Source organism: Chiloscyllium plagiosum, chromosome 2 (genome assembly GCF_004010195.1).
Source record: "Chiloscyllium plagiosum isolate BGI_BamShark_2017 chromosome 2, ASM401019v2, whole genome shotgun sequence".
In the NCBI taxonomy this organism is placed as follows: domain Eukaryota; kingdom Metazoa; phylum Chordata; class Chondrichthyes; order Orectolobiformes; family Hemiscylliidae; genus Chiloscyllium; species Chiloscyllium plagiosum.
The window spans coordinates 39,717,256-39,736,815 of record NC_057711.1 but is presented as its reverse complement, the minus strand read 5'-3'; the positions used below and the strand labels follow the sequence as shown (position 1 = coordinate 39,736,815).

At 42.2% G+C, this 19,560-nt stretch overlaps 1 protein-coding gene and 2 long non-coding RNA genes across 6 annotated transcripts in view; 2 read left to right on the top strand and 1 right to left on the bottom strand.

Annotated features, from left to right (window-relative positions):
• Positions 1–5,328, bottom strand: part of LOC122559084 — a 77,066-nt gene extending 71,738 nt beyond the window's left edge. For all 4 annotated transcript variants that reach the window (XR_006314340.1, XR_006314339.1, XR_006314342.1 and 1 more), the window contains exons 1-2: positions 5,162–5,328; positions 4,890–5,030 (exon numbers count right to left, since the gene is read on the bottom strand). This is a non-coding gene — a long non-coding RNA (uncharacterized LOC122559084). The remainder of the gene's footprint in view (positions 1–4,889; positions 5,031–5,161) is intronic.
• The window catches only part of LOC122559054 (xanthine dehydrogenase-like), a 360,223-nt gene that overhangs the window by 198,869 nt on the left and 141,794 nt on the right, over positions 1–19,560 (top strand). The gene's annotated exons all lie outside the window — the stretch shown is intronic.
• The window catches only part of LOC122559080, a 34,411-nt gene continuing 33,499 nt past the window's right edge, over positions 18,649–19,560 (top strand). Inside the window, exon 1 of the long non-coding RNA XR_006314336.1 lies at positions 18,649–18,767. This is a non-coding gene — a long non-coding RNA (uncharacterized LOC122559080). The remainder of the gene's footprint in view (positions 18,768–19,560) is intronic.

Genomic DNA, 19,560 nt, shown 5'->3' with positions numbered 1-19,560 from the left:
TGAGATGATTTGAAAAGTTCAATGTGGTACAAAATTGACTGGTTAAAAAGATATTGGCAACTTTGATCGACTGATTAAGCCAAATAATTATCAGTTTTTTTTTAACACTGGAGACTTTATTTATAGGAATGAATAATGTGTGCCAGCTTTTCAATGACGAACGAAAGTTTTTGAAAGATCTTTGGGCATAATTTAAACTGATTAGCTGGATTTGAATTTGTTTTGGTTTCTTCGCAACACAGCTGGACTATTAGTTTCGACCAAGTGTTACGTTTTAATTTCTTTCAGTACGCTCTATGCCTCTTTAAGTCCATGCTAGCTTTTCAACTCTCTTAAAGGCAGAGTACTCTACATCTTTATAACACAAATCATTTATTTCCTCTATTAGTTTAACCTATTTCTGAACCGTTTTTGCTGATTTGTTGAAAGTTGCAATAGCTTATCTGTTTGCAAAATGTGTTCCAATGTCAAATATTATAGCTGAATCATTAACCAATTCTTTTTGTACTAATCCATGAAACTGAGATTTTATTTGATTCTCCCGAACTTCATCCTCACTTCCATCCTCATTTATCACATCTGGAATGTTGCATATAGTATCGCCATTTCCAATGATTAAAAACACAAGATAATGATTTTACTGTTCCAGCATTCCAGGGTTCCTATCATTATCCAATTAAATGATTCTATACACATGCACATTCTCATTATACAACCTTGTCACAATTTCTTCTACTTGCATTATTACATTGCTTCTTATTCCTACAGGGAAGTAACTGCATTCTTGTGATATTTCATACCTTTCCAATTTAATGATTCTACACACATACACATTCTCATCATATAACCTTATCACAATTTGTCTATCTGCATTATCACATTACTTCTTATTCCTATGAGGAAATAACTGCACACCTTCCTTTATTCCAGCGTTGACAACATACTGGACTTAATCAGTTCTAGTAGCTTGTATCTGAACTGTTTCTGAGCTTCTGAACAGATATCCGTTTGTCCCTTCAGATGGATAAAGTTTCCTACTGTAAAGAAGTTGCTAACCTGTGTGTATTCACTCACATCAGAATACTACAGATGATTAAAAATTCTTCTTCTTGTACGTCTAGCGTCATCAAGGCATATTTCTTTTCTCTTTGGCCCGACATTCCCTGAGCCATTTCTGTAGTGTATAGAATGGGCCAGTATGGGAAGGGCCGAAGGGCTAAAAGTTAATGATGATATTCGACAGCTACACGGAAAATAGATAGTGTAGGATGGGCCGTAAGGCTAAAATTGTTGATGGTATTTGACAGCTGCGTAACCTCGAACATTCCTGGACAGGCCAAAGGTGGTACCAGCAGCATGTTTTTGTTCTGTAGCTGTTTCTGTATTGTTTCTTTGAAACGGGGTAAGAAAAAGAGAGTTTTATTCCGAGAGAGGGACTTCATCTTGCATCAGGATCGCGAACCGTGCTTCGAACGAACCTCAGCCTCCAGACCATTCATCGATCAAGGAGTCCCCAAAGGGCAGAAGGGTGTGAGACTTGTTGCTTTTTCTGATTTCTTTTCCATTTATTACTCTCCTTATTAGCATTATTATTACTTAATGAACACTCACATTTAAGCAAATTGCTGTTGTCAAGTCTTCCCTTAACTATATTGAACCAAATCCAAAAGCACCACTTGGATACACCCTGTGAACCAAGACACATTTAACAACGAGGATGGGATTCGGGAAATTATTTAAGAGAAGGGAGAGAAAACCTGATACTCTGGACATATTCCAGCATGGAATGCAGTGGATATGTATTCTCCACAGTTTCAGGGTGCAGACCAGGAACCTTTCACAGCCAAAATGAGGAGCCAGCTAATATGAAATGGTCCAGACTGGATGAGAGGTGCCCTATTAGCTCTAATAGGCCCTGCCCAGGGTCAGGTAGTCGGAAAGGTATTTTTGTTGTTAAGACTGTTAGAGGACATGGAGGCTGGTAAACGAAGAGTGAGGCCCAACCAAGCAAGTGACAAACCAGGACAACAAGCTAGAGATGGGGAGGGTTCTAAAGCGAAACAAAAGATAACCAGAAGAGAGGTGTTTGTGGCATTATTGAAAGCAGAAACAGAGAGGAGTATGATAGTCTGAATACCTACAAGTGCTATGTGTAATATGTGGAAGACCCTCTGTTCTCCAAAGCGTGAGAAAGTAAGAGAGATCAAATGAGATGTAGAGGGGGAAAGAAAAACCAAGAAAAGACAGAGTTTTCACTCTGCTCCAAGACAGAAAGTACTGAAAAATGACAATACATTAGGAGGCTAAAGCTATTTCGAATCAGAATTTAATCATTAAAGATGTGTCAAATCAAACAATCTCATTCAACGAAGTTAAATCCCAATCACAGCCTTCCCAATTACTCATAAAGGATGGCTTTTCTACTGACAAGCAACATCCCAGTGCAAACAGGTAGACTCCACAAAGTAACATACAGTCAGCTTTCATGAAAGATTTTGTGATTTCCAATGCCCCATGGGATTAGTCAGTTATCTCTTCGGTTGCTTAAACAACGTTTGTGACACAGTCATAAACTTCACTTTCTTTTCACAATTGCTTCAATACCAATATGTTTGGGCTTATCAAGAAGTTCAAACTAATTGTTCAGAAGCCTGTACAGAAAGATGAGGGCTTACACAGTTCTCTAATGGAATCTATCCAATCAGGGCAAAACAAAAGTTGGCTTAGACAGACTTCTGATACAGTGAACAATGGTAACCCAAAATAAATTTGCTCTATTGTACCAGAGAATGAACTCTCTACATCTTTGGCATCAATTAGAACACACAGTAGAATTACAAAACTGAAAAAGACAACTTCTACGGGATCAAACGAGCTACAGGATATAAGGGAATATTCTCAAATAAGACAATCAGCAACTGCATCTTGTGCTCCTCCTCCTGGTTTTCCACAAAATGGAGAAGTTCACTACCAAATCTGTTGTGAAAACAGAAGAGGCACAGACTGCATTACTGGAAGCAATTCAATCTGGCACCAGTACAGCTTGCTTAAGAAAGGTTTCCATTCCAAGAAACACAGTGCAAATCAATGGAAGATCATGTTCTGTACAAAAATCAAGCTGCTCAAGCCCATACATGTATTAATAAACAATATTGGAAGTAATCATGCATTGGTCTTAAGATGGAAATGTGTTGCTGGAAAAGCGCAGCAGGTCAGGCAGCATCTAGGGAACAGGAGAATCGACGTTTCGGGCATTAGCCCTTCTTCAGGAAGGAATTTCGGGCTAATGCCCGAAACGTCGATTCTCCTGTTCCCTAGATGCTGCCTGACCTGCTGCGCTTTTCCAGCAACACATTTCCATCTCTGATCTCCAGCATCTGCAGACCTCACTTTCTCCTCATTGGTCTTAAGATGTCATTCAAAATACTTTCAATGTCATCTTGTACAATGTGTATGTTTGGATTTTATGGAGCACGAGATTTGGGGATACTTTGAAATTAGTTTACATTTTGGGAATGTGTGGTGATTTGAAAGTGTTTTGTGTGTTTGTATCAGTGTATGATTAATATAATGCCCTTTTAAGAAACTATCAATGTTGTGTAAAACAAATATCTCTGAAGTGTTGATTAGTTTGTAAAGCGTAGCAAAAATTTACCATTTGGAATTGGTTCTGTGTTGTGTTTGGACTTGGGCAAATTTTATTTCCAGAAATTACCATGTTTGGAATTTCATTTTTTGGCCAGAGTGATTTTCCAAATATTGTTTTCACACATGAGTGAATCTTTAATTCCAGAGGATAAGATTGACTCATTGTTAATATCCAAGTGAAATGTTGAAAATGCAACCTTCTGTAAAGGCAAATTTAGCAAACAGGTAGGCTTTTCCTTCTTTAAAAGTAAATTCATTTATTTTCCTCACAGGAGGAGAGATAGATTATGTAATTATGTGCAAAAGTTTACGCCCCAAACCAATTTTTCTGAATCCTTACTAGATCAATACTAATTAACCCATTCTGCTTGATGTGGAATGGATGGAACTTACTTGTTTGTTTTTTAGAAATTGTAAACACTGAAGCCTAAACCCGTTTGTAGAGTTTCAATGTCATAACAAAGTGTTGGATGAAACATCCTCAGTCCATTCGGCCGTTCATTAATAACACATTTCAATGTTGCGGAAGTATTATGGAAATATTAACTGTGGTGATTGTCAAGAATCTCGAAACCATTGAGCCTGCGTACACTCAAGCATATCTAAACAAGTTATATTAAGACTAACATACCCTGGTACTCTAAAACATTTAAATGGAATATTTACCTGAAAATTTAAAGGGCTCTGGGAATTGAGAAAGTGCATGGAAGTGTGCAAAAGTGAATATTACCTTGGGGATAATGAACATTATCTTGGGGTACTCTGAAAAACAGTACTCAGACATGTACACCCAACAAAAGGATTAGTGTGGCTTGGAAAAGCATGTAAACATAGTTTAAATAATAAGACATTGAATCAAAATCCTTAGAGAAACTGACTAAAATAATGCAAGTAGTATTAGTGAAAGGGATATAAGAAGAATAATGAGAAGTGTGATTGGTTATTGTATCAAAATGTTACAGAAATGAAAGCATATGTAATTGTGGACTGAGTGAAATGGCCCATCAGATGACATACAGATTCCCCCATGCGTTTGAATGATTAAACCAGTAGGTGAAATTGTTACATACCATTCACATACAGTTAGTGTATGCGAAACAAGGCTGATCTAAGTCTTAGAAGGTGTACAAGTTTGTGATGAGGGAGTCCCGGGAAAAATAAAAGGCAAGAAGCATAAGCTGAATGTTAGAGCTGTATTGTTTGAGACCATGTGCATTGTAGTTGCGTTTGGAAGTAGTTACCATTCAATGATTCAATCATTCATAAAACTGCAAGGCAGAGAACATATTGAAGAAGTATCCTCAAGACAAATACAGGTGAAGAGAGTTGGAGAAATTTTGATTCTGCGTATGATGTTACTTTACTGCTACTGGTGAAGTACTCTGTGGATAAGAAAGTGGAGGATTAAATAACACACAAATTAAGGAATCTGAATCTGAAATATACTGAATTTTAAAACAAATTATATAAATAGATTAACCAAAACAAAAAATGTGGATGATAAACTGCTCACCTCAGTCAGGTGGCATGACTTGCTGGTTCCTTCATGGCCTTGACTGTACATTAGGGGTAGGATATAGATATATATTTCAGGGTTGGTTCCCCCAAAGGCCACTGCAATATTGACCAGGGAATAAGGTGGTGTCTTGAAGTGGCTGGCAACTGGAAGCTCAGGCTCTTTTCTGCGAACAGAATGTAAATGTTCTGTGAAGCAGTCACCCAGTCTACACTTCATTTTCCCAATAGAGTGGAGACCATATTATGAGCAGAGGTTGCAGTAGACTAGATTGAGTGAAGTGCAGTTAAGTGCTCTTCACCTAGAAGGTGTGTTTGGGCCCTTGGATACTGAGGAATGAGTAAGCAAATAGACAGGAGTTACACCTTCTGTGGTTGCAGGGAAAACTGCCGTGGGACTGTCGGGGGCTGTTGGGAGTGAAGGAGTAAACCAGAGTGACCCAGAGGGAACAGTCCCTATGGATGGCTGACAGTGGAGGGGAAGGGAATATGTGTCTGGTGATGGCATCCTGGTGACAGAAATGGTGGCTTATGATCCTGTGGATGTGGATGCTGGTGGAATGGTAGGTGAGGATAAGGAGGACCCTATCACTGTTGTGGGAGGGAAGAGAGGGGGTGAGGGTTGAAGTCGGGAGATGGGTTGGACCTGGCTGAGGTCCCTGTCAACTTAGGTGATGGGGAATCCTTGGTTGAGGAAGAAGATGGACATTTTGGAGACTCCCTTGTCAAAGTTGGGATCATCGGAACAGGTGTGATGTAGACGGAGGAACTGGGGAAAATGGAATAGAGTCTTTACAGGGGGAAGCATAAATTGAAAATGTATATTCCAGGTAACTGTGGGAGTCAGTTGATTTGCAGTGTGCTCAGCCCATTCCCAGAAATGGAAACAGTTATGTGGAGCAAGTGTTGTGAAAATGGTGTGTGTAAAATTATAAAATGGAGAAAGCATTGTGTGCTCCCTTTAAAAGATGTTTTTTTTTCTTATGCTTTGAGATTCAAAAACGGATGTCTGTGAGTTTGCATGTGCACAGAGCCCCTGAATTGGCACATTTGTATCAAAAAGGCTGTGAGGTTAGTAGCCCAGGCAGTAGGTTAGTTTTGCTATCAGGATGACAAGTTCAAATTAAGTTAATCAATTTCACAAAACCAGGCCCTTAGCTACCAAAACCTATTACATTTAAATCTGATGGTTTTGACAACTTAGGACCAATCCAATTGTAAAATTACTGATAAGTCATCAAGGGTATAACAAAAGAAAGCATTAGCAAATCGGGATGTGAGCAACTGCCATCTGATAGAGTTAACAACCATTAACTCTACAAAGAAAATCACTGGCTCTCAGATACTTCTCTGAGATCTCTTAATAAGCATCAACTAACAAAAAGTACAGTGGCACTCTTAGCTAATATAGCTCACACAAATATTCGACGGAGAAAGATGTTCCTAACTGAATATCAGTGGAGAAGGCACAGAACATTCTTGAAGATATACCCTGGTTGTACTTTTGAGAGACTAAGTTCTAATATTTTTATTATTTTGGTTAATACAAGTGCAATTTGTATTTATTGGAACAGCATATCATTAGAATTTTATTTTATTCAGAATAATTCAGTTACTGTGTTCGCTGTGAGAGGTATTTGTTGACTATAAAATAAGTGTTGGGAGATTATTTTCACATATTTTCCTTATAACAGCTTGAGAGTGAGAGACACGTTCTACAACTTTTCACACTTGTTTTAACAGATTATAGAGTGAGGCAAACCTCTTCTGGTTTAAGTTTTAGTTATGGGGGTTGGGGGAGGTAGGGGGGTTGTTGACCTTCCCTTTATAAAAGAAGGGCCAGGAAGGGTCAGAGATGGACCAGATGAAGGTGAGAACAGGGTGGAAGTTGCAAGTGAAATTGATAATTTTTTCCAATTCACCAAGGTAACTAACTCCTTTACAGTAGGAAAATTCTATCTACCTGGAATGTCAATGGGAAGTTCAGAAACAGTTCAAATATAAGCTGCTAGAACTAGTTAAGTTCAGTATGTTATCAATGGCTGGTATAAAGGAGGGTGTGAGATACCACAAGAATGCAGTTACCTCGTTATAGGAATAAGAAACAATGTAATAGAGTCATAGAGATGTACAGCATGGAAACAGACCCTTCAGTCCAATCCATCCATGCCGACCAGATATCCCAACCCAATCTAGTCCCATTTGCCAGCACCGCCCTATCTCCTCCAAACCCTTCCTATTCATATACGCTTCCAAATGCCTCTTAAATGTTGTGATTGTACCAGCCTCCACCACTTCCTCTGGCAGCTCATTCCATGCACGTACCACTCTCTGTGTGAAAAAGTTGCCTCATAGGTCTCTTATCTTTCCCCTCTCACCCTAAGCCTATGTCCTCTAGTTCTGGACTCACCAACCCCAGTGAAAAGACTTTGCTTATTTACCCAATCCATGTCCCATATAATTTTGTAAACCTCTAGAAGGTCACACCTCAGCCTCCGACGCTCCACAGAAAACAGCCCCAGCCTGCTCTGCCTCTCCCTGTAGCTCAAATCCTCCAACCCTGGCAACATCCTTGTAAATCTTTTCTGAACCCTTTCAAGTTTCACACCAACTTTCCGATAGGAAGGAGACCAGAATTGCACGCAATATTCCAACAGTGGCCTAACCAATGGCTATGAACCTGCACTCCAAGGTCTCTTTGTTAAGCAACACTCCTTAGGACCTTACCATTAAGTGTATAAGTCCTACTAAGATTTGCTTTCCCAAAATGCAGCACCTCACATTTAACTAAATTAAACTCCATCTGCCACTTCTCAGCCCATTGGCCCATCTGATCAAGATCCTGTTGTAATCTGAGGTAACCCTCTTCGCTGTCCACAACACCTTCAATTTTGGTGTCATCTGCAAACTTACTAACTGTACCTGTTATACTCGCATCCGAATCTTTTACGTAAATGACAAAAAGTAGAGGACCCAGCACCGATCCTTGTGGCACTCCACAGGTCACAGGCCTCCAGTCTGAAAAACAAACCTCCATCACCACCCTCTGTCTTCTACCTTTGAGCCAGTTCTGTATCCAAATGTCTAAGTCTCCCTGTATTCTGAGAGATCTAACCTTGCTAATCAGTCTCACATGGGGAACCTTGTCGAACGCCTTACTGAAGTCCACATAGATCACATCTATCACTCTGCCCTCATCAATCCTCTTTGTTACTTCCTCAGAAAACTTAATCAAGTTTGTGAGAAATGATTTCCCATGCACAAAGCCATGTTGACTTTCGCGAATCAGACCTTGCTTTTCCAAATACATGTACATCCTGTCCCTCAGGATTCCTTCCAACAACTTGCCCACCACTGACATCAGGCTCACTGGTCTATAGTTCCCTGGCTTGTCCTTACCACCCTTCTTAAACAGTGGCAGCACGTTTGCCAACCTCCAGTCTTCCTGCACCTCACCTGTGACTATCGATGATACAAATATCTCAGCAAGAGGCCCAGCAATTACTTCTCTAGCTTCCCACAGAGTTCTAGGGTACACCTGATCAGGTCCTGGGGAATTATCCACCTTTACCCGTTTCAAGACGTCCAGCAATTCCTCCTCTGTAATCTGGGCATTTTGCAAGATGTCACCATCTACTTCCCTATAGTTTATATCTTCCATATCCTTTTCCACAGTAAATACTGATGCAAAATACTCATTTAGTATCTCTCCCAATTTCTGCGGCTCCACACAAAGGCCGTCTTGCTGATCTTTGAGGGGCCCTATTCTCTAATTAGTTACCCTTTTGTCTTTAATGTATTTGTAAAAACCATTTGGATTCTCCTTAATTCTATTTGCCAAAGCAATCTCATGTCCCCTTTTTGCCCTCCTGACTTCCCTCTTAAGTCTCCTCCTACTTCATTTACACTCTTCTAAGAATTCACTTGATCTGTCTATAACTGACATAAGCTTCCTTCTTTTTCTTAACCAAACCCTCATTTGGTTCTCGTTATCTCATTTCTGAAGGCTTCCCATTTTCCAGCTGACCCTTTACCTGTGAACATCTACTCCCAATCAGCTTTCGAAAGCTCTTAGGGTGGCACAGTGGCTAAGTGGATAGTACTGTTGCCTCACAGCACCAGGGTTCCCAGGTTCAATTCCAGCCTCTGGTGACTGTCTATGTGGAGTTTGCACATTTTCCCTGTGTTTGTGTGGGTTTCTTCAGGGTGCTCCAGTTTCCTCCCATAGTCCAAAGATGTGTAAGACAGGTGAATAGGCCACGCTAAATTGCCCATAGCATTAGGTGCATTAGTCAGAGGGAAATGGGTCTGGGTGGGTTACTCTTCAGAGGGTCGGTGTAGACTGATTGGGCCGAAGGGCCTGTTTCCACACTGTAGGGAATCTAATCTAATCTAACAAAGTCAAAATTGGCCTTTCTCCAATTTAGAACTTCAACTTTTAGATCTGGTCTATCCTTTTCCATCATTATTTTAAATCTAATAGAATTATAGTCGCTGGCCCAAAGTGCTCCCCCATTGACACTTCAGTCACCTGCCCTGCCTTAGGTCAAGTTTTGCACCTTCTCTAGTTGGTAAATCCACGTACTGAATCAGTAAATTTTCTTGTACTCACTTAACAAATTCCTCTCCATCTAAACCCTTAACACTATGGCTGTCCCAGTCTGTGTTTGGAAAGTTAAAATCCCCTAACATAACCACCCTATTATTCTTACAGCTGGCTGAGATCTCCTTACAAGTCTTTCTCAATTTCCCTCTGACTATTAGGGGGTCTATAATACAACCCCAATAAGGTGATCATCCCTTTCTTATTTCTCAGTTCTACCCAAATAACTCCCTTGGATGTATTTCCAGGAATATCCTCCCTTAGCAGAACTGTAATGCTATCCCTTATCAAAAATGCCACTCCCCCTCTTCTCTTGCCTCCCTTTCTATCCTTCCTGTAGCATTTGTATCCTGGAATAATGTGACATGAACCCAAGGTCCCAGTTGAGGCCCTCCCTATGGGTACCGAACTTAGGTATCAGCCTCTGCTCGGCCACTTTTCTCTGCTGCCTGTCCTGAAGTCCACCTTGGAGTATGGTCACCCGAAGGTCCGAGGCTGAATGTCCTGGACCGCTGAAGTGTTCCCCAACTGGGAGGGAACCCTCCTGTCTGTTGATTGTTGTGCAGTGCCCATTCATCCGTTGTCGTAGCCTTTGCTCGGTTTCCCCAATGTTGTCTAGCTATCACCATTGTTAACAGCTAACCCGAGAATGCAACTTAAAAAAAAAGGGTTTTGTGATTTACACATGAAAGAAGTGAAACTATCACTGTATTCTAACAGACGAAAGGCTTAACAGAATCAATTTTTCAATGTATAATTTCAGTTACATCACACTGCAAATTTTTGCTATAAATTCTGTGTTACGATCGAGCTCTGCACAATCACCTGATGAAGGAGCGTCGCTCCGAAAGCTAGTGTGCTTCCAATCAAACCTGTTGGACTATAACCTGGTGTTGCATATAAAACAGTAATTGCTGCTCCTGGAATTCGAGGAAATCACCTCCAGCACCTAAAATACCTCAAAAAAAGGAGCAACTGTTACAGCCAGAAACTTTTCAGGTCCTCCATCTTGGATTAACCAGAATGCAAGAAATTGTGATTAGGTCATATAATGAGAATGTATATGTGTATAAAATTATTTAATTGGATAAGGATAATAACCCTGAAATGCTGGAACAGTAAACTCATTTTCCTGTGTTTTTGATCATTGGAAATGGGGATACTACATCCAACATTCCAGGATGTGGTAAATGAGGATGAAAGTGCTTCTCTCTATGAAGTTCAGGGGAACCAAATGAAATCTCACTCTCATGGATGAGTGCAAGAAGAATTGATTCATGTTTCAGCTGCAACATTTGGTACAGGAACACAATTTGTAAACAGATTAGCTATTGCAACTTTCAACACATCAATAAAAACTGTTAGAAAATGTTTAAAATATTAGAAGAAATAAATGGTTTGGAAAAGTGTGAATTGGAAGAAGATAAAATCATGAACATCCAACAGCAAGTGTGATGGGGTAAGTGGAGAGACATGGCCAGCATGTGAATAAAAATTCACAGATAATATAAAATTATGCACAACATAAAAATGCCTCTCTGAAGCTGCTGTAAATAATGTCAACGTGACATATTGTGCTTGGGTGTTGAGACAAGCCTGTTCAAATCTCTAAGGGATTGCATTCCTGGATTACAGATAGGCATGTTAGAGCCACGTACTTTTACCAACCTATCCATCTGTAAGATCAGTGGTCTGTTGCAGGTATACCTGGTGAATCATAAAGGAAATGTAACATGGCAGGGTAGGATTAGTACTGCATTATTGTGACCTCAAGAAAAAAGGGAAATCCAGTTCTTGTTCACAACTAAAACTTTAGAGTAGAAAATCCAGGTCAAGTGTCAAGTTATGACCCATACCTTAGCTGTATGGAACTAGTAGGTAAGATTAGTTGGGTAGCTCCAGATTTGTCTCTTGTGCTCAGCTGGGATCAAGTGAATCCCTGAAGGAGGATGAAGAACAAATAAAAGGGAAATCAGGATGGCAAAAAGGGGCCATGAGATAGTTTTGGCAAATAAGATTAAGGATAATCTAAAGAGATTCTACAAGTACATTAAGGGAAAAAGAATAACTAGGGAGAAAACAGGGCCCCATAGACATCAACAAGGCCATCTGTGTGTGGAACCACAAGAGTTAGGTGAGTCACTAAATGGACATTTTGCATCAGTATTCACTGTGGAGAAAGACATGTAAACTTGGAAAGTTGGAGAAATAAACAATGATGTATTGAAAGGAGGCCATAATTACAGAAGAGGAGATGCTGGAGGTCTTAAGCCACATTAAGGTTGCTAAATGCCTGGGACCTGATCAGGTTTATCCCAGAATATTGTTGAAAATAGGGAAGAGGTTTCAGGGCTCCTTACAGAGATATTTACATCATCGTTGGCCACGGGTGAGGTTCCGAAAGACTGGAGGCTGGCTAATGTTGTGCCATTATTTAAGAAGGAAAATCCAGGGAATTATAGATCTGTGAGCCTTACATCAGTGGTTGGTAAGTTATTGGAGAGGATTCTGAAGGACAGGATTCACATGCAGTTGGATGGGATAGTCAGAATGGCTTTGTGTGTGGAAAGTTGTTTCTCATAAACTTGGTTGAGGTTTTATGAAGAGATGATGAAGAAGATAGATGAAGGTAGAGCAGTAGATTTGTTTTAATGGGTTTTAGCAAAGCGTTTGACAAGATTCCATATGGTAGACTGATTAGTAAGGTTAAATAACATGGGATCCAGGGAGAGCTAGCCAACTGGATACTTTAGCAAGGCTTTCAACATGGTTCCACATGGAGGCACCTCCATTCCCTCTCCTCATCCCTCCCCCAGCTCAAGGCCTCCCTTTCCCAAATGTGTGAAGGACCTCAATTCTTCTACATCCAATGCAAAATCCACCAGCTCAAATTATTTTTTGGTTTCGTATCCAATGTAAAAAAAAACAGAAGTTTGCAAAACTCTGCTCCTCTCACCTCCAGTCAGAGAACTCGCTCGCTGTTCGAAATTTGCCCCTGGTTCCAGCTGTCTCCAGGCCATGTGACCATGATCCAGGCCCTCAGCTTCTTCCTCTCCAACAGACCAATCCGGCCTCCCTCTACCAATACCCTCCTCTGCTTTGCTGAACTGGTCCTTGACCTGGGCGGCACGGTGGCACAGTGGGCGGCACGGTGGCACAGTGGTTAGCACTGCTGCCTCACAGTGCCAGAGACCCGGGTTCAATTCCCGACTCAGGCGACTGACTGTGTGGAGTTTGCACATTCTCCCCGTGTCTGCGTGGGTTTCCTCCGGTTGCTCCGGTTTCCTCCCACAGTCCAAAGATGTGCAGGTCAGGTGAATTGGCCATGCTAAATTGCCCGTAGTGTTAGGTTAAAGGGGTAAATGTAGGGGTATGGGTGGGTTGCACTTCGGCGGGTCGGTGTGGACTTGTTGGACCGAAGTGCCTGTTTCCACACTGTAAGTAATCTAATCTAATCTAATCTTAATAATTTTTTCTTTAACTCCTCCCATTTCCTCCAAATCCAGGGGGTGGCCATGGGCACCCAGGTGGGCCCCAGCTATGCCTGCCTCTATGTCAGCCACATCACACAGTCCCTCTTCTGTACTTATACTGGCACTGTGCCCCAAGTCTTTTGCTGTTACATCGATTACTGCATTGTTGCAGCGCCCTGCACCCAAAAGCTGAACTGAAGCAGTTCATCAACTTCACCCACAACTTGCACCCCCTCCTCAAATTCACTTGGTCCATCTCAAATTCACACCTCCTTCCCCTTCCTTGACCTCTCCATTTCCATCTCTGGTGACAGTTTCCAGACGGATGTTTACTATAAACTCACAGAATCCCATAAATGCCTGGACTACACTTTCTCCCTCCCACTATCCTGCAAGGATTCCATCCCGTTCTCCCAATTCCTCCGGCTCCACCGCATCTGCTCGCACGAGGCGACATTCCACTCCCAAGCATCCCAGATGTCCACCTATTTTGAACTATGTGCTTTGTCCCCCTCTGTCATCCAGATAGGCCTCTGCTGCACCACCTCCATTCCCCATTCCACTGCTCTAAACTCCCCCATGCAATAAAGACAGAGTCTCCCTTGTCCTCACCTATCACCCCTCCAGTCGCCACATCCAACAACTCATCCTTAAACACTTCCACCGACTCCAACTAGACTCCACTACCAAGAACATCTTGCCCTCTCCACCCTTTTCTGCTTTCTACTAAGCACAGTTCCCTTTGTCAGTCCTTGGTTTGCGCTACCAACCCACTAACCCCCCTGAACCCTAGGTACCTTCCCCTGCAACTGGAAAAGATGCAAAACCTGCCAATACACCACCCTCCAACCTCATCCAGAGCCCCAAACAGTCCTTCCAGGTGAGACAGAGGTTCACCTGCCACTCCTCTAACCTAGGTGCTCCCAATGTGTTCTTCTCTATGTCAGGGAAACCAAACTCAAACTTAGTGAATGGTTCACTGAGCATCTCAGCCAGGCCCGCAGGGGCCACCTGAACCTCCCAGTCACAATTTTAATTCCCCTTCCCACCCCCTTTCTGACATGACCATCCTTGGCCTCCTCCATTGCCACAACTAATCAAATGGCAAATTGGAGGAACAGCACCTTATCTTCCACCTGGACAGCCTACAGCCTGGAGGACTCAGCATTCAAGTTCAAATAATCTCCTTTCCCTTCCCCTGACTCCCGTCCCAGCCCCTCCATCTCCCTTCCACTCCTCTCAGGCACCCCCGAGACCTGAAGAAGGGTTACACCCGAAACATCGACTTCTCCACCTCCTGAAGCAGCCTGGCTTGCTGTGTTCTTCCAGCCTCCTGCTTGTCCACATGGCAGGCTGGTTAGTATGGTTAGATCACATGGCATTCAAGGAGAGCTAACCAATTGGATACAAAATTGGTTTGACAGCAATAGATAGATGGTGGTGATAGAGGGCTGTTATTCAGTCTGAAGGCTTGTGACCAGAGGTATTCCACAGGGATCAGTACAGGGTTCACTTTTGTTTGCCAATTATATACATGATTTGGATGACAATATACGAGACATGGTTAGTAGGTTTTGTGGATGACACCAAAATTGGTGATATAGTAGGCAGTGAAGTTTATCTAAGAGTACAAGATCTTGATCAGATGGACCAATGGGCAGAGGGTTGGTATAGAGTGTTTAATTGAGAGAAATGTGAGGTCTTGCAGATGATAAAGCAAACTAAAGCAGGCCCCATTGCAGTTAATCATAGGGCCATGGGGATGTTGTCGAACAGAGAGAGCTGAGAATGCTATGTTGTGCTGTTCCATCATTGAGGATGGGGATATTTGTGGAGCCTCCTTCACCAGTGAGTTGTTGAATTGTCCACCACCATTCATGACTGGATGTGACAGGATTGCAGAGCTTAGATCTGATCTGTTGGTTGTGGGATCACTTAGCTATGTGTATCACATGCTGCTTATGCTGTTTGGCATGCAAGTAGTCCTGATGGTAGCTTCACTAAGTTGACCTGTCATTTATAAACATGCATGGTGCTGTTCCAGGCATGCACTCCTGCATTCTTCATTGAACCATAGATCCACTGGCTTGATGGTAATGTTTGAGTGGGATATATCAAGCCATGAGGTTGCAAATTGTGCTGGAGTATAGTTCAGCTGCTGTTGGTGGCCCACAGTGCATCAGGGATGCCAAGACTTGATATGTTAGATCTATTCAAAGTCTGTCCCACTGAGCACGATCACAGTGCTACATTTGCACATCCTCAGCTACTGAAGCAGTCCATGTTCAAATGCAACAACTTTTGGACAATATCCTGGCTTCGGCTGACAATTGGTAAGGAACATTTGTACCTTATAAATACCAGGCTTTAACCATTTTCAAAAAAGTATAATCTAACCACTGTCTTTGACATTTAGTGGTGTTCCCATCACTGAACCCCCACTATCATCAGCCTGTGGGTAACCACTGACCAGAAATTCAACTGGACCAGTAATATAAATGCAGTGGCTACGAGGGCAGGTCAGAGCCTAGGAATACTGAAGTAAGTAACTCACCTCCTTACTCCCTGAAACCTGTACACCATCTACAGGGCTCAAGTTATGAGTGGGATGGAATAGTCCTCACTTGTTTGGAAGCGTGCATCTTCAAAAACACTCAAGAAGCTTGACACCAAAACAGACCACTTGATTGGCATCATTTCCACAAGCATCCATTCCCCCCACTACCAATGCTCAGTATTAGCATTGTGTACTATCTACTAAATGCACTGCAGAAATTCAGACCCTTAGACAATATCTTCCAATACCATTACCACTTCTGTATAAGGACAAGTGCAGTAGAAGCATGGGAACACCACCACCTGAAAATTTCCATCACCCCTCACCCCCCCCCCCCACCACCTCCCAAGCCACTTACCATCCAGACTTGGAAATATTCACTGCCCTTTCCTGTCAACTCCCTCCCTAATGGCATTATGGGTCAACGTACAGCACATACACCGCAATGTTTAAAGAAGGCAGCTCACCACCACCACCTTCTTAAGGGCAGCTGGAGTTGGGTAATAAATGCTGACCAGCCAGCAATGCCCATGTCCCACAGGTGAATTTAAAAAATATGTAATGTGCACAGATGGAATCTCACACTGAAGGGTAGATGCTGGAAGACATTTTTGTATTTTGTGTACATGTCACAACATGTCCTTTCCTAGCGTTTTTAAAAAAAATGTTTAGTTTTTAAAAACCAAAAGAACTGCGGATGCTGTATATCAGAGACAAAAAATAGAAATTGCTGGATATGCTCAGCAGGTCTGGTGGAATCTGTAGAGAGAAATCAGAGTTAATGTTTCGGGTTGAGGATGGGACTTCTTCACGCAGAGGGTGGTACGTGTATGGAATGAGGGAGTGATGGAGGCTGGTATAATTGCAACATTTAAAAGGCATTTGGATGGGTATATGAATAGGAAGGGTTTGGAGGGATATGGGCCGGGTGCTGGCAGGTGGGACTAGGTTGGGTTGGGATATCTGGTCGGCATGGACGGGTTGGACCAAAGCGTCGGCTTCCTTGATGTACATCTCTATGACTCTATGACTTGACCTGAAACGTTAACCCTGATTTCCCTCCACAGATACTGCAAGACCTGCTGAGCTTATCCAGCAATTTCTATTTTTGTTTAGTATTTATATATATAGGGAAACCTTGATTATCTGAACTTGATGGATGGGCACTATTTTGTTTGGATAATCGATTATTCGGTTAATCGATTAAATGCCTTTCCTCTGGGGCTCGGAGTTTTTAAAGTCTGCTACCTGTTCGGGAGACTGCAGAAGCACACAACGCGTGAGCCCCGTCTCCCCGCCCCAAACCTGTCCAACACCACCCCCTACCCTCAACACACCCCCGCCCCCAACCCCGTTCAATACCGCCCCTCACCCGCCCCTCCCAGCCCCATACACACATGGCCCCTCTCCAGCGCAGCTGGACTGGACACCAACAACAAGATTGCTGCAGTTGCCTTTGTGGGATAAGTCTCTAAATAGCACACACACGTGCGCACACACACACACACACGTGTGCACACACACACACACACACAAAGTGTGAGGACAGAGAGAGGATAGGCAGACAGTCATTTAGAGACAGTGCCTGTTTAATCACTGTAAACAAAAGATGCGATCACTGTTGGAAACACGTCTTGGATGTAATGTTTCCATCAGGACCTCGAGATCTCCTTCGGATAATCTGATTTTCAGATAATTGGTATTCAGATAATCGAAGTTGCTCTGTATTGAGTACAACGTGGGAAAGTGTGAGGTCATGTATTTTGTTAGCAAGAATAGAGGCAGAGACTATTTTCTAAAAGGGTAGAAAATTCAGAAGTCTAAGGAGCATCTAGGATTCTCTCAAGGTAAACTTGCAGATTGAGTCAGTAGTTAGGAAAGCAAATGTAATGATGGCATTTTGAGAGGACTTGAATATAAAAGCAGGGATGTACTTCTGAGGATCTATAAGGCTCTGATCAGACCACATTTGGAGTATTGTGCACAGTTTTGGGCCCCACATATTAAGAAGGATGTAGTGGTCCTGAAATATGTTCAGAGGAGGTTCATGAGAATGGTCCAGGAATGAAAAGCTTAACATATGAGGAACGTTTGAGGACTCTGGGTTTATACTCCTTGGAGTTCAGAAGGATGAGGGGGATCTAATTGAAACATGCAGAATACTGGATGGCCTGGACAGAATAGATGTTGGGAAGATGTTTCCATTGGTAGATGAACTAGGACCCAAGGACCTAGCCTTAGAGTAAAGGGAAGACCTTTTAGATTTTTTTTAAGATTACTTACAGTGTGGAAACAGGCCCTTTGGCCCAACAAGTCCACACCGAACCGTCGAAGCGCAACCCACCCAGACCCATTCCTCTACATTTACCCCTTCACCTAACACTACGGGCAATTTAGCATGGCCAATTCACCTGACCTGCACATTTTTGGATTGTGAGAGGAAACCAGAGCACCCTGAGGAAACCCACGCAGACACGGGGAGAACGTGCAAACTCCACACAGAGAGTCGCCTGAGGCGGGAATTGAACCCGGGTCTCAGGTACTGTGAGGCAGCAGTGCTAACCACTGTGCCACCGTGCCACCCACTAATGGAGATTGGCTACAAGAATGGCTACAGAATCCCTCCACTATTCCCTCAAACCCAAAGGTAGAGTAATGGAAAATGGGCATGCAGGTTATATCAAGTTACACCTTAAGAGTTTGTGTTGATTTCATTGGCTTGTTTGTTTTTTTTCTAAGGTTTAATAAATCTCTTAAATAAAACTCATGCTTCATTTGCCATAATGGGTTAGTTGTGATTAGATACGTCATTTTGTGAGTTAAGGTATCTGGGATCTTTATAGTTGCATGACAGTCCAGCAGTGACAGTGTTAACTTGCTCTCAGTTTTTGCTGACAAGGAGTTATTGGTGAGAGCGACTTTCCTGACATCAGTCTGAATCCTGCTGTCAAGTGGACGTCTTTTCTCAGACGTGAGTAATCTTATTACTGACAGCTAGCCTCTTTATAAATTGCCAAAGACTTGCTTTAAACTGCATTATATTCATATACTCCAATAGAAGGAAGTGCGCTGACTATATAGGAAATTTTACTTTAATTTTTTTCTCTGGTGGCCTCATTAGTGAGTTTGTTTTAAATAACGTTTACATAACATTGCTTTTCTACATTTGATTACAATTGAGATTTTGTGTTTGACAAAAATGCGTTGGTAATTCTATTGTGTAAATAAGATATTGAGAGAAAAGTTGGCTTCGTGTTTGCTCAACTGTTGAAACATTCTTCTTAATCTAGCATAAAACCAGGTGAGTGACACCCTTTTATCTATCAAGTAACCATGGTTCCTCCAGAGGCCACCAAATTAAACTTATTCAAAAGCAAAATACTGCGGGTGCTGGAAGTCTGAAATAAAATCAGAAAATACTAGGAAACACAACAGATCTTAGGTTGTTTCTCTACTTTCTCACTCACTCGTGCTCACCGCTTTCCTCTCAGGCACTCAGGCCCTCATTCTCCCTCCTGTTTACCAGCTCACCTGCTCCTTCATGCTCAGAAGATGGTCTTGGGAGAAGGGTGGTGGGTGAGGGAGCCAGAAGGGAGGAATGAGGCAAGGTGCTGCAAAGAGGTTTCGTTCTTGGATCTGTTTCCAAGTTGATATGTATGCAAGTTGGAACACGATTCAGAACAATTGAAAGTAGCCATTTATAAGTACAGGAAATGTTCATTTGTCGATCTCTAAAATTATGTATGGGATCATGTGCGTAAGTA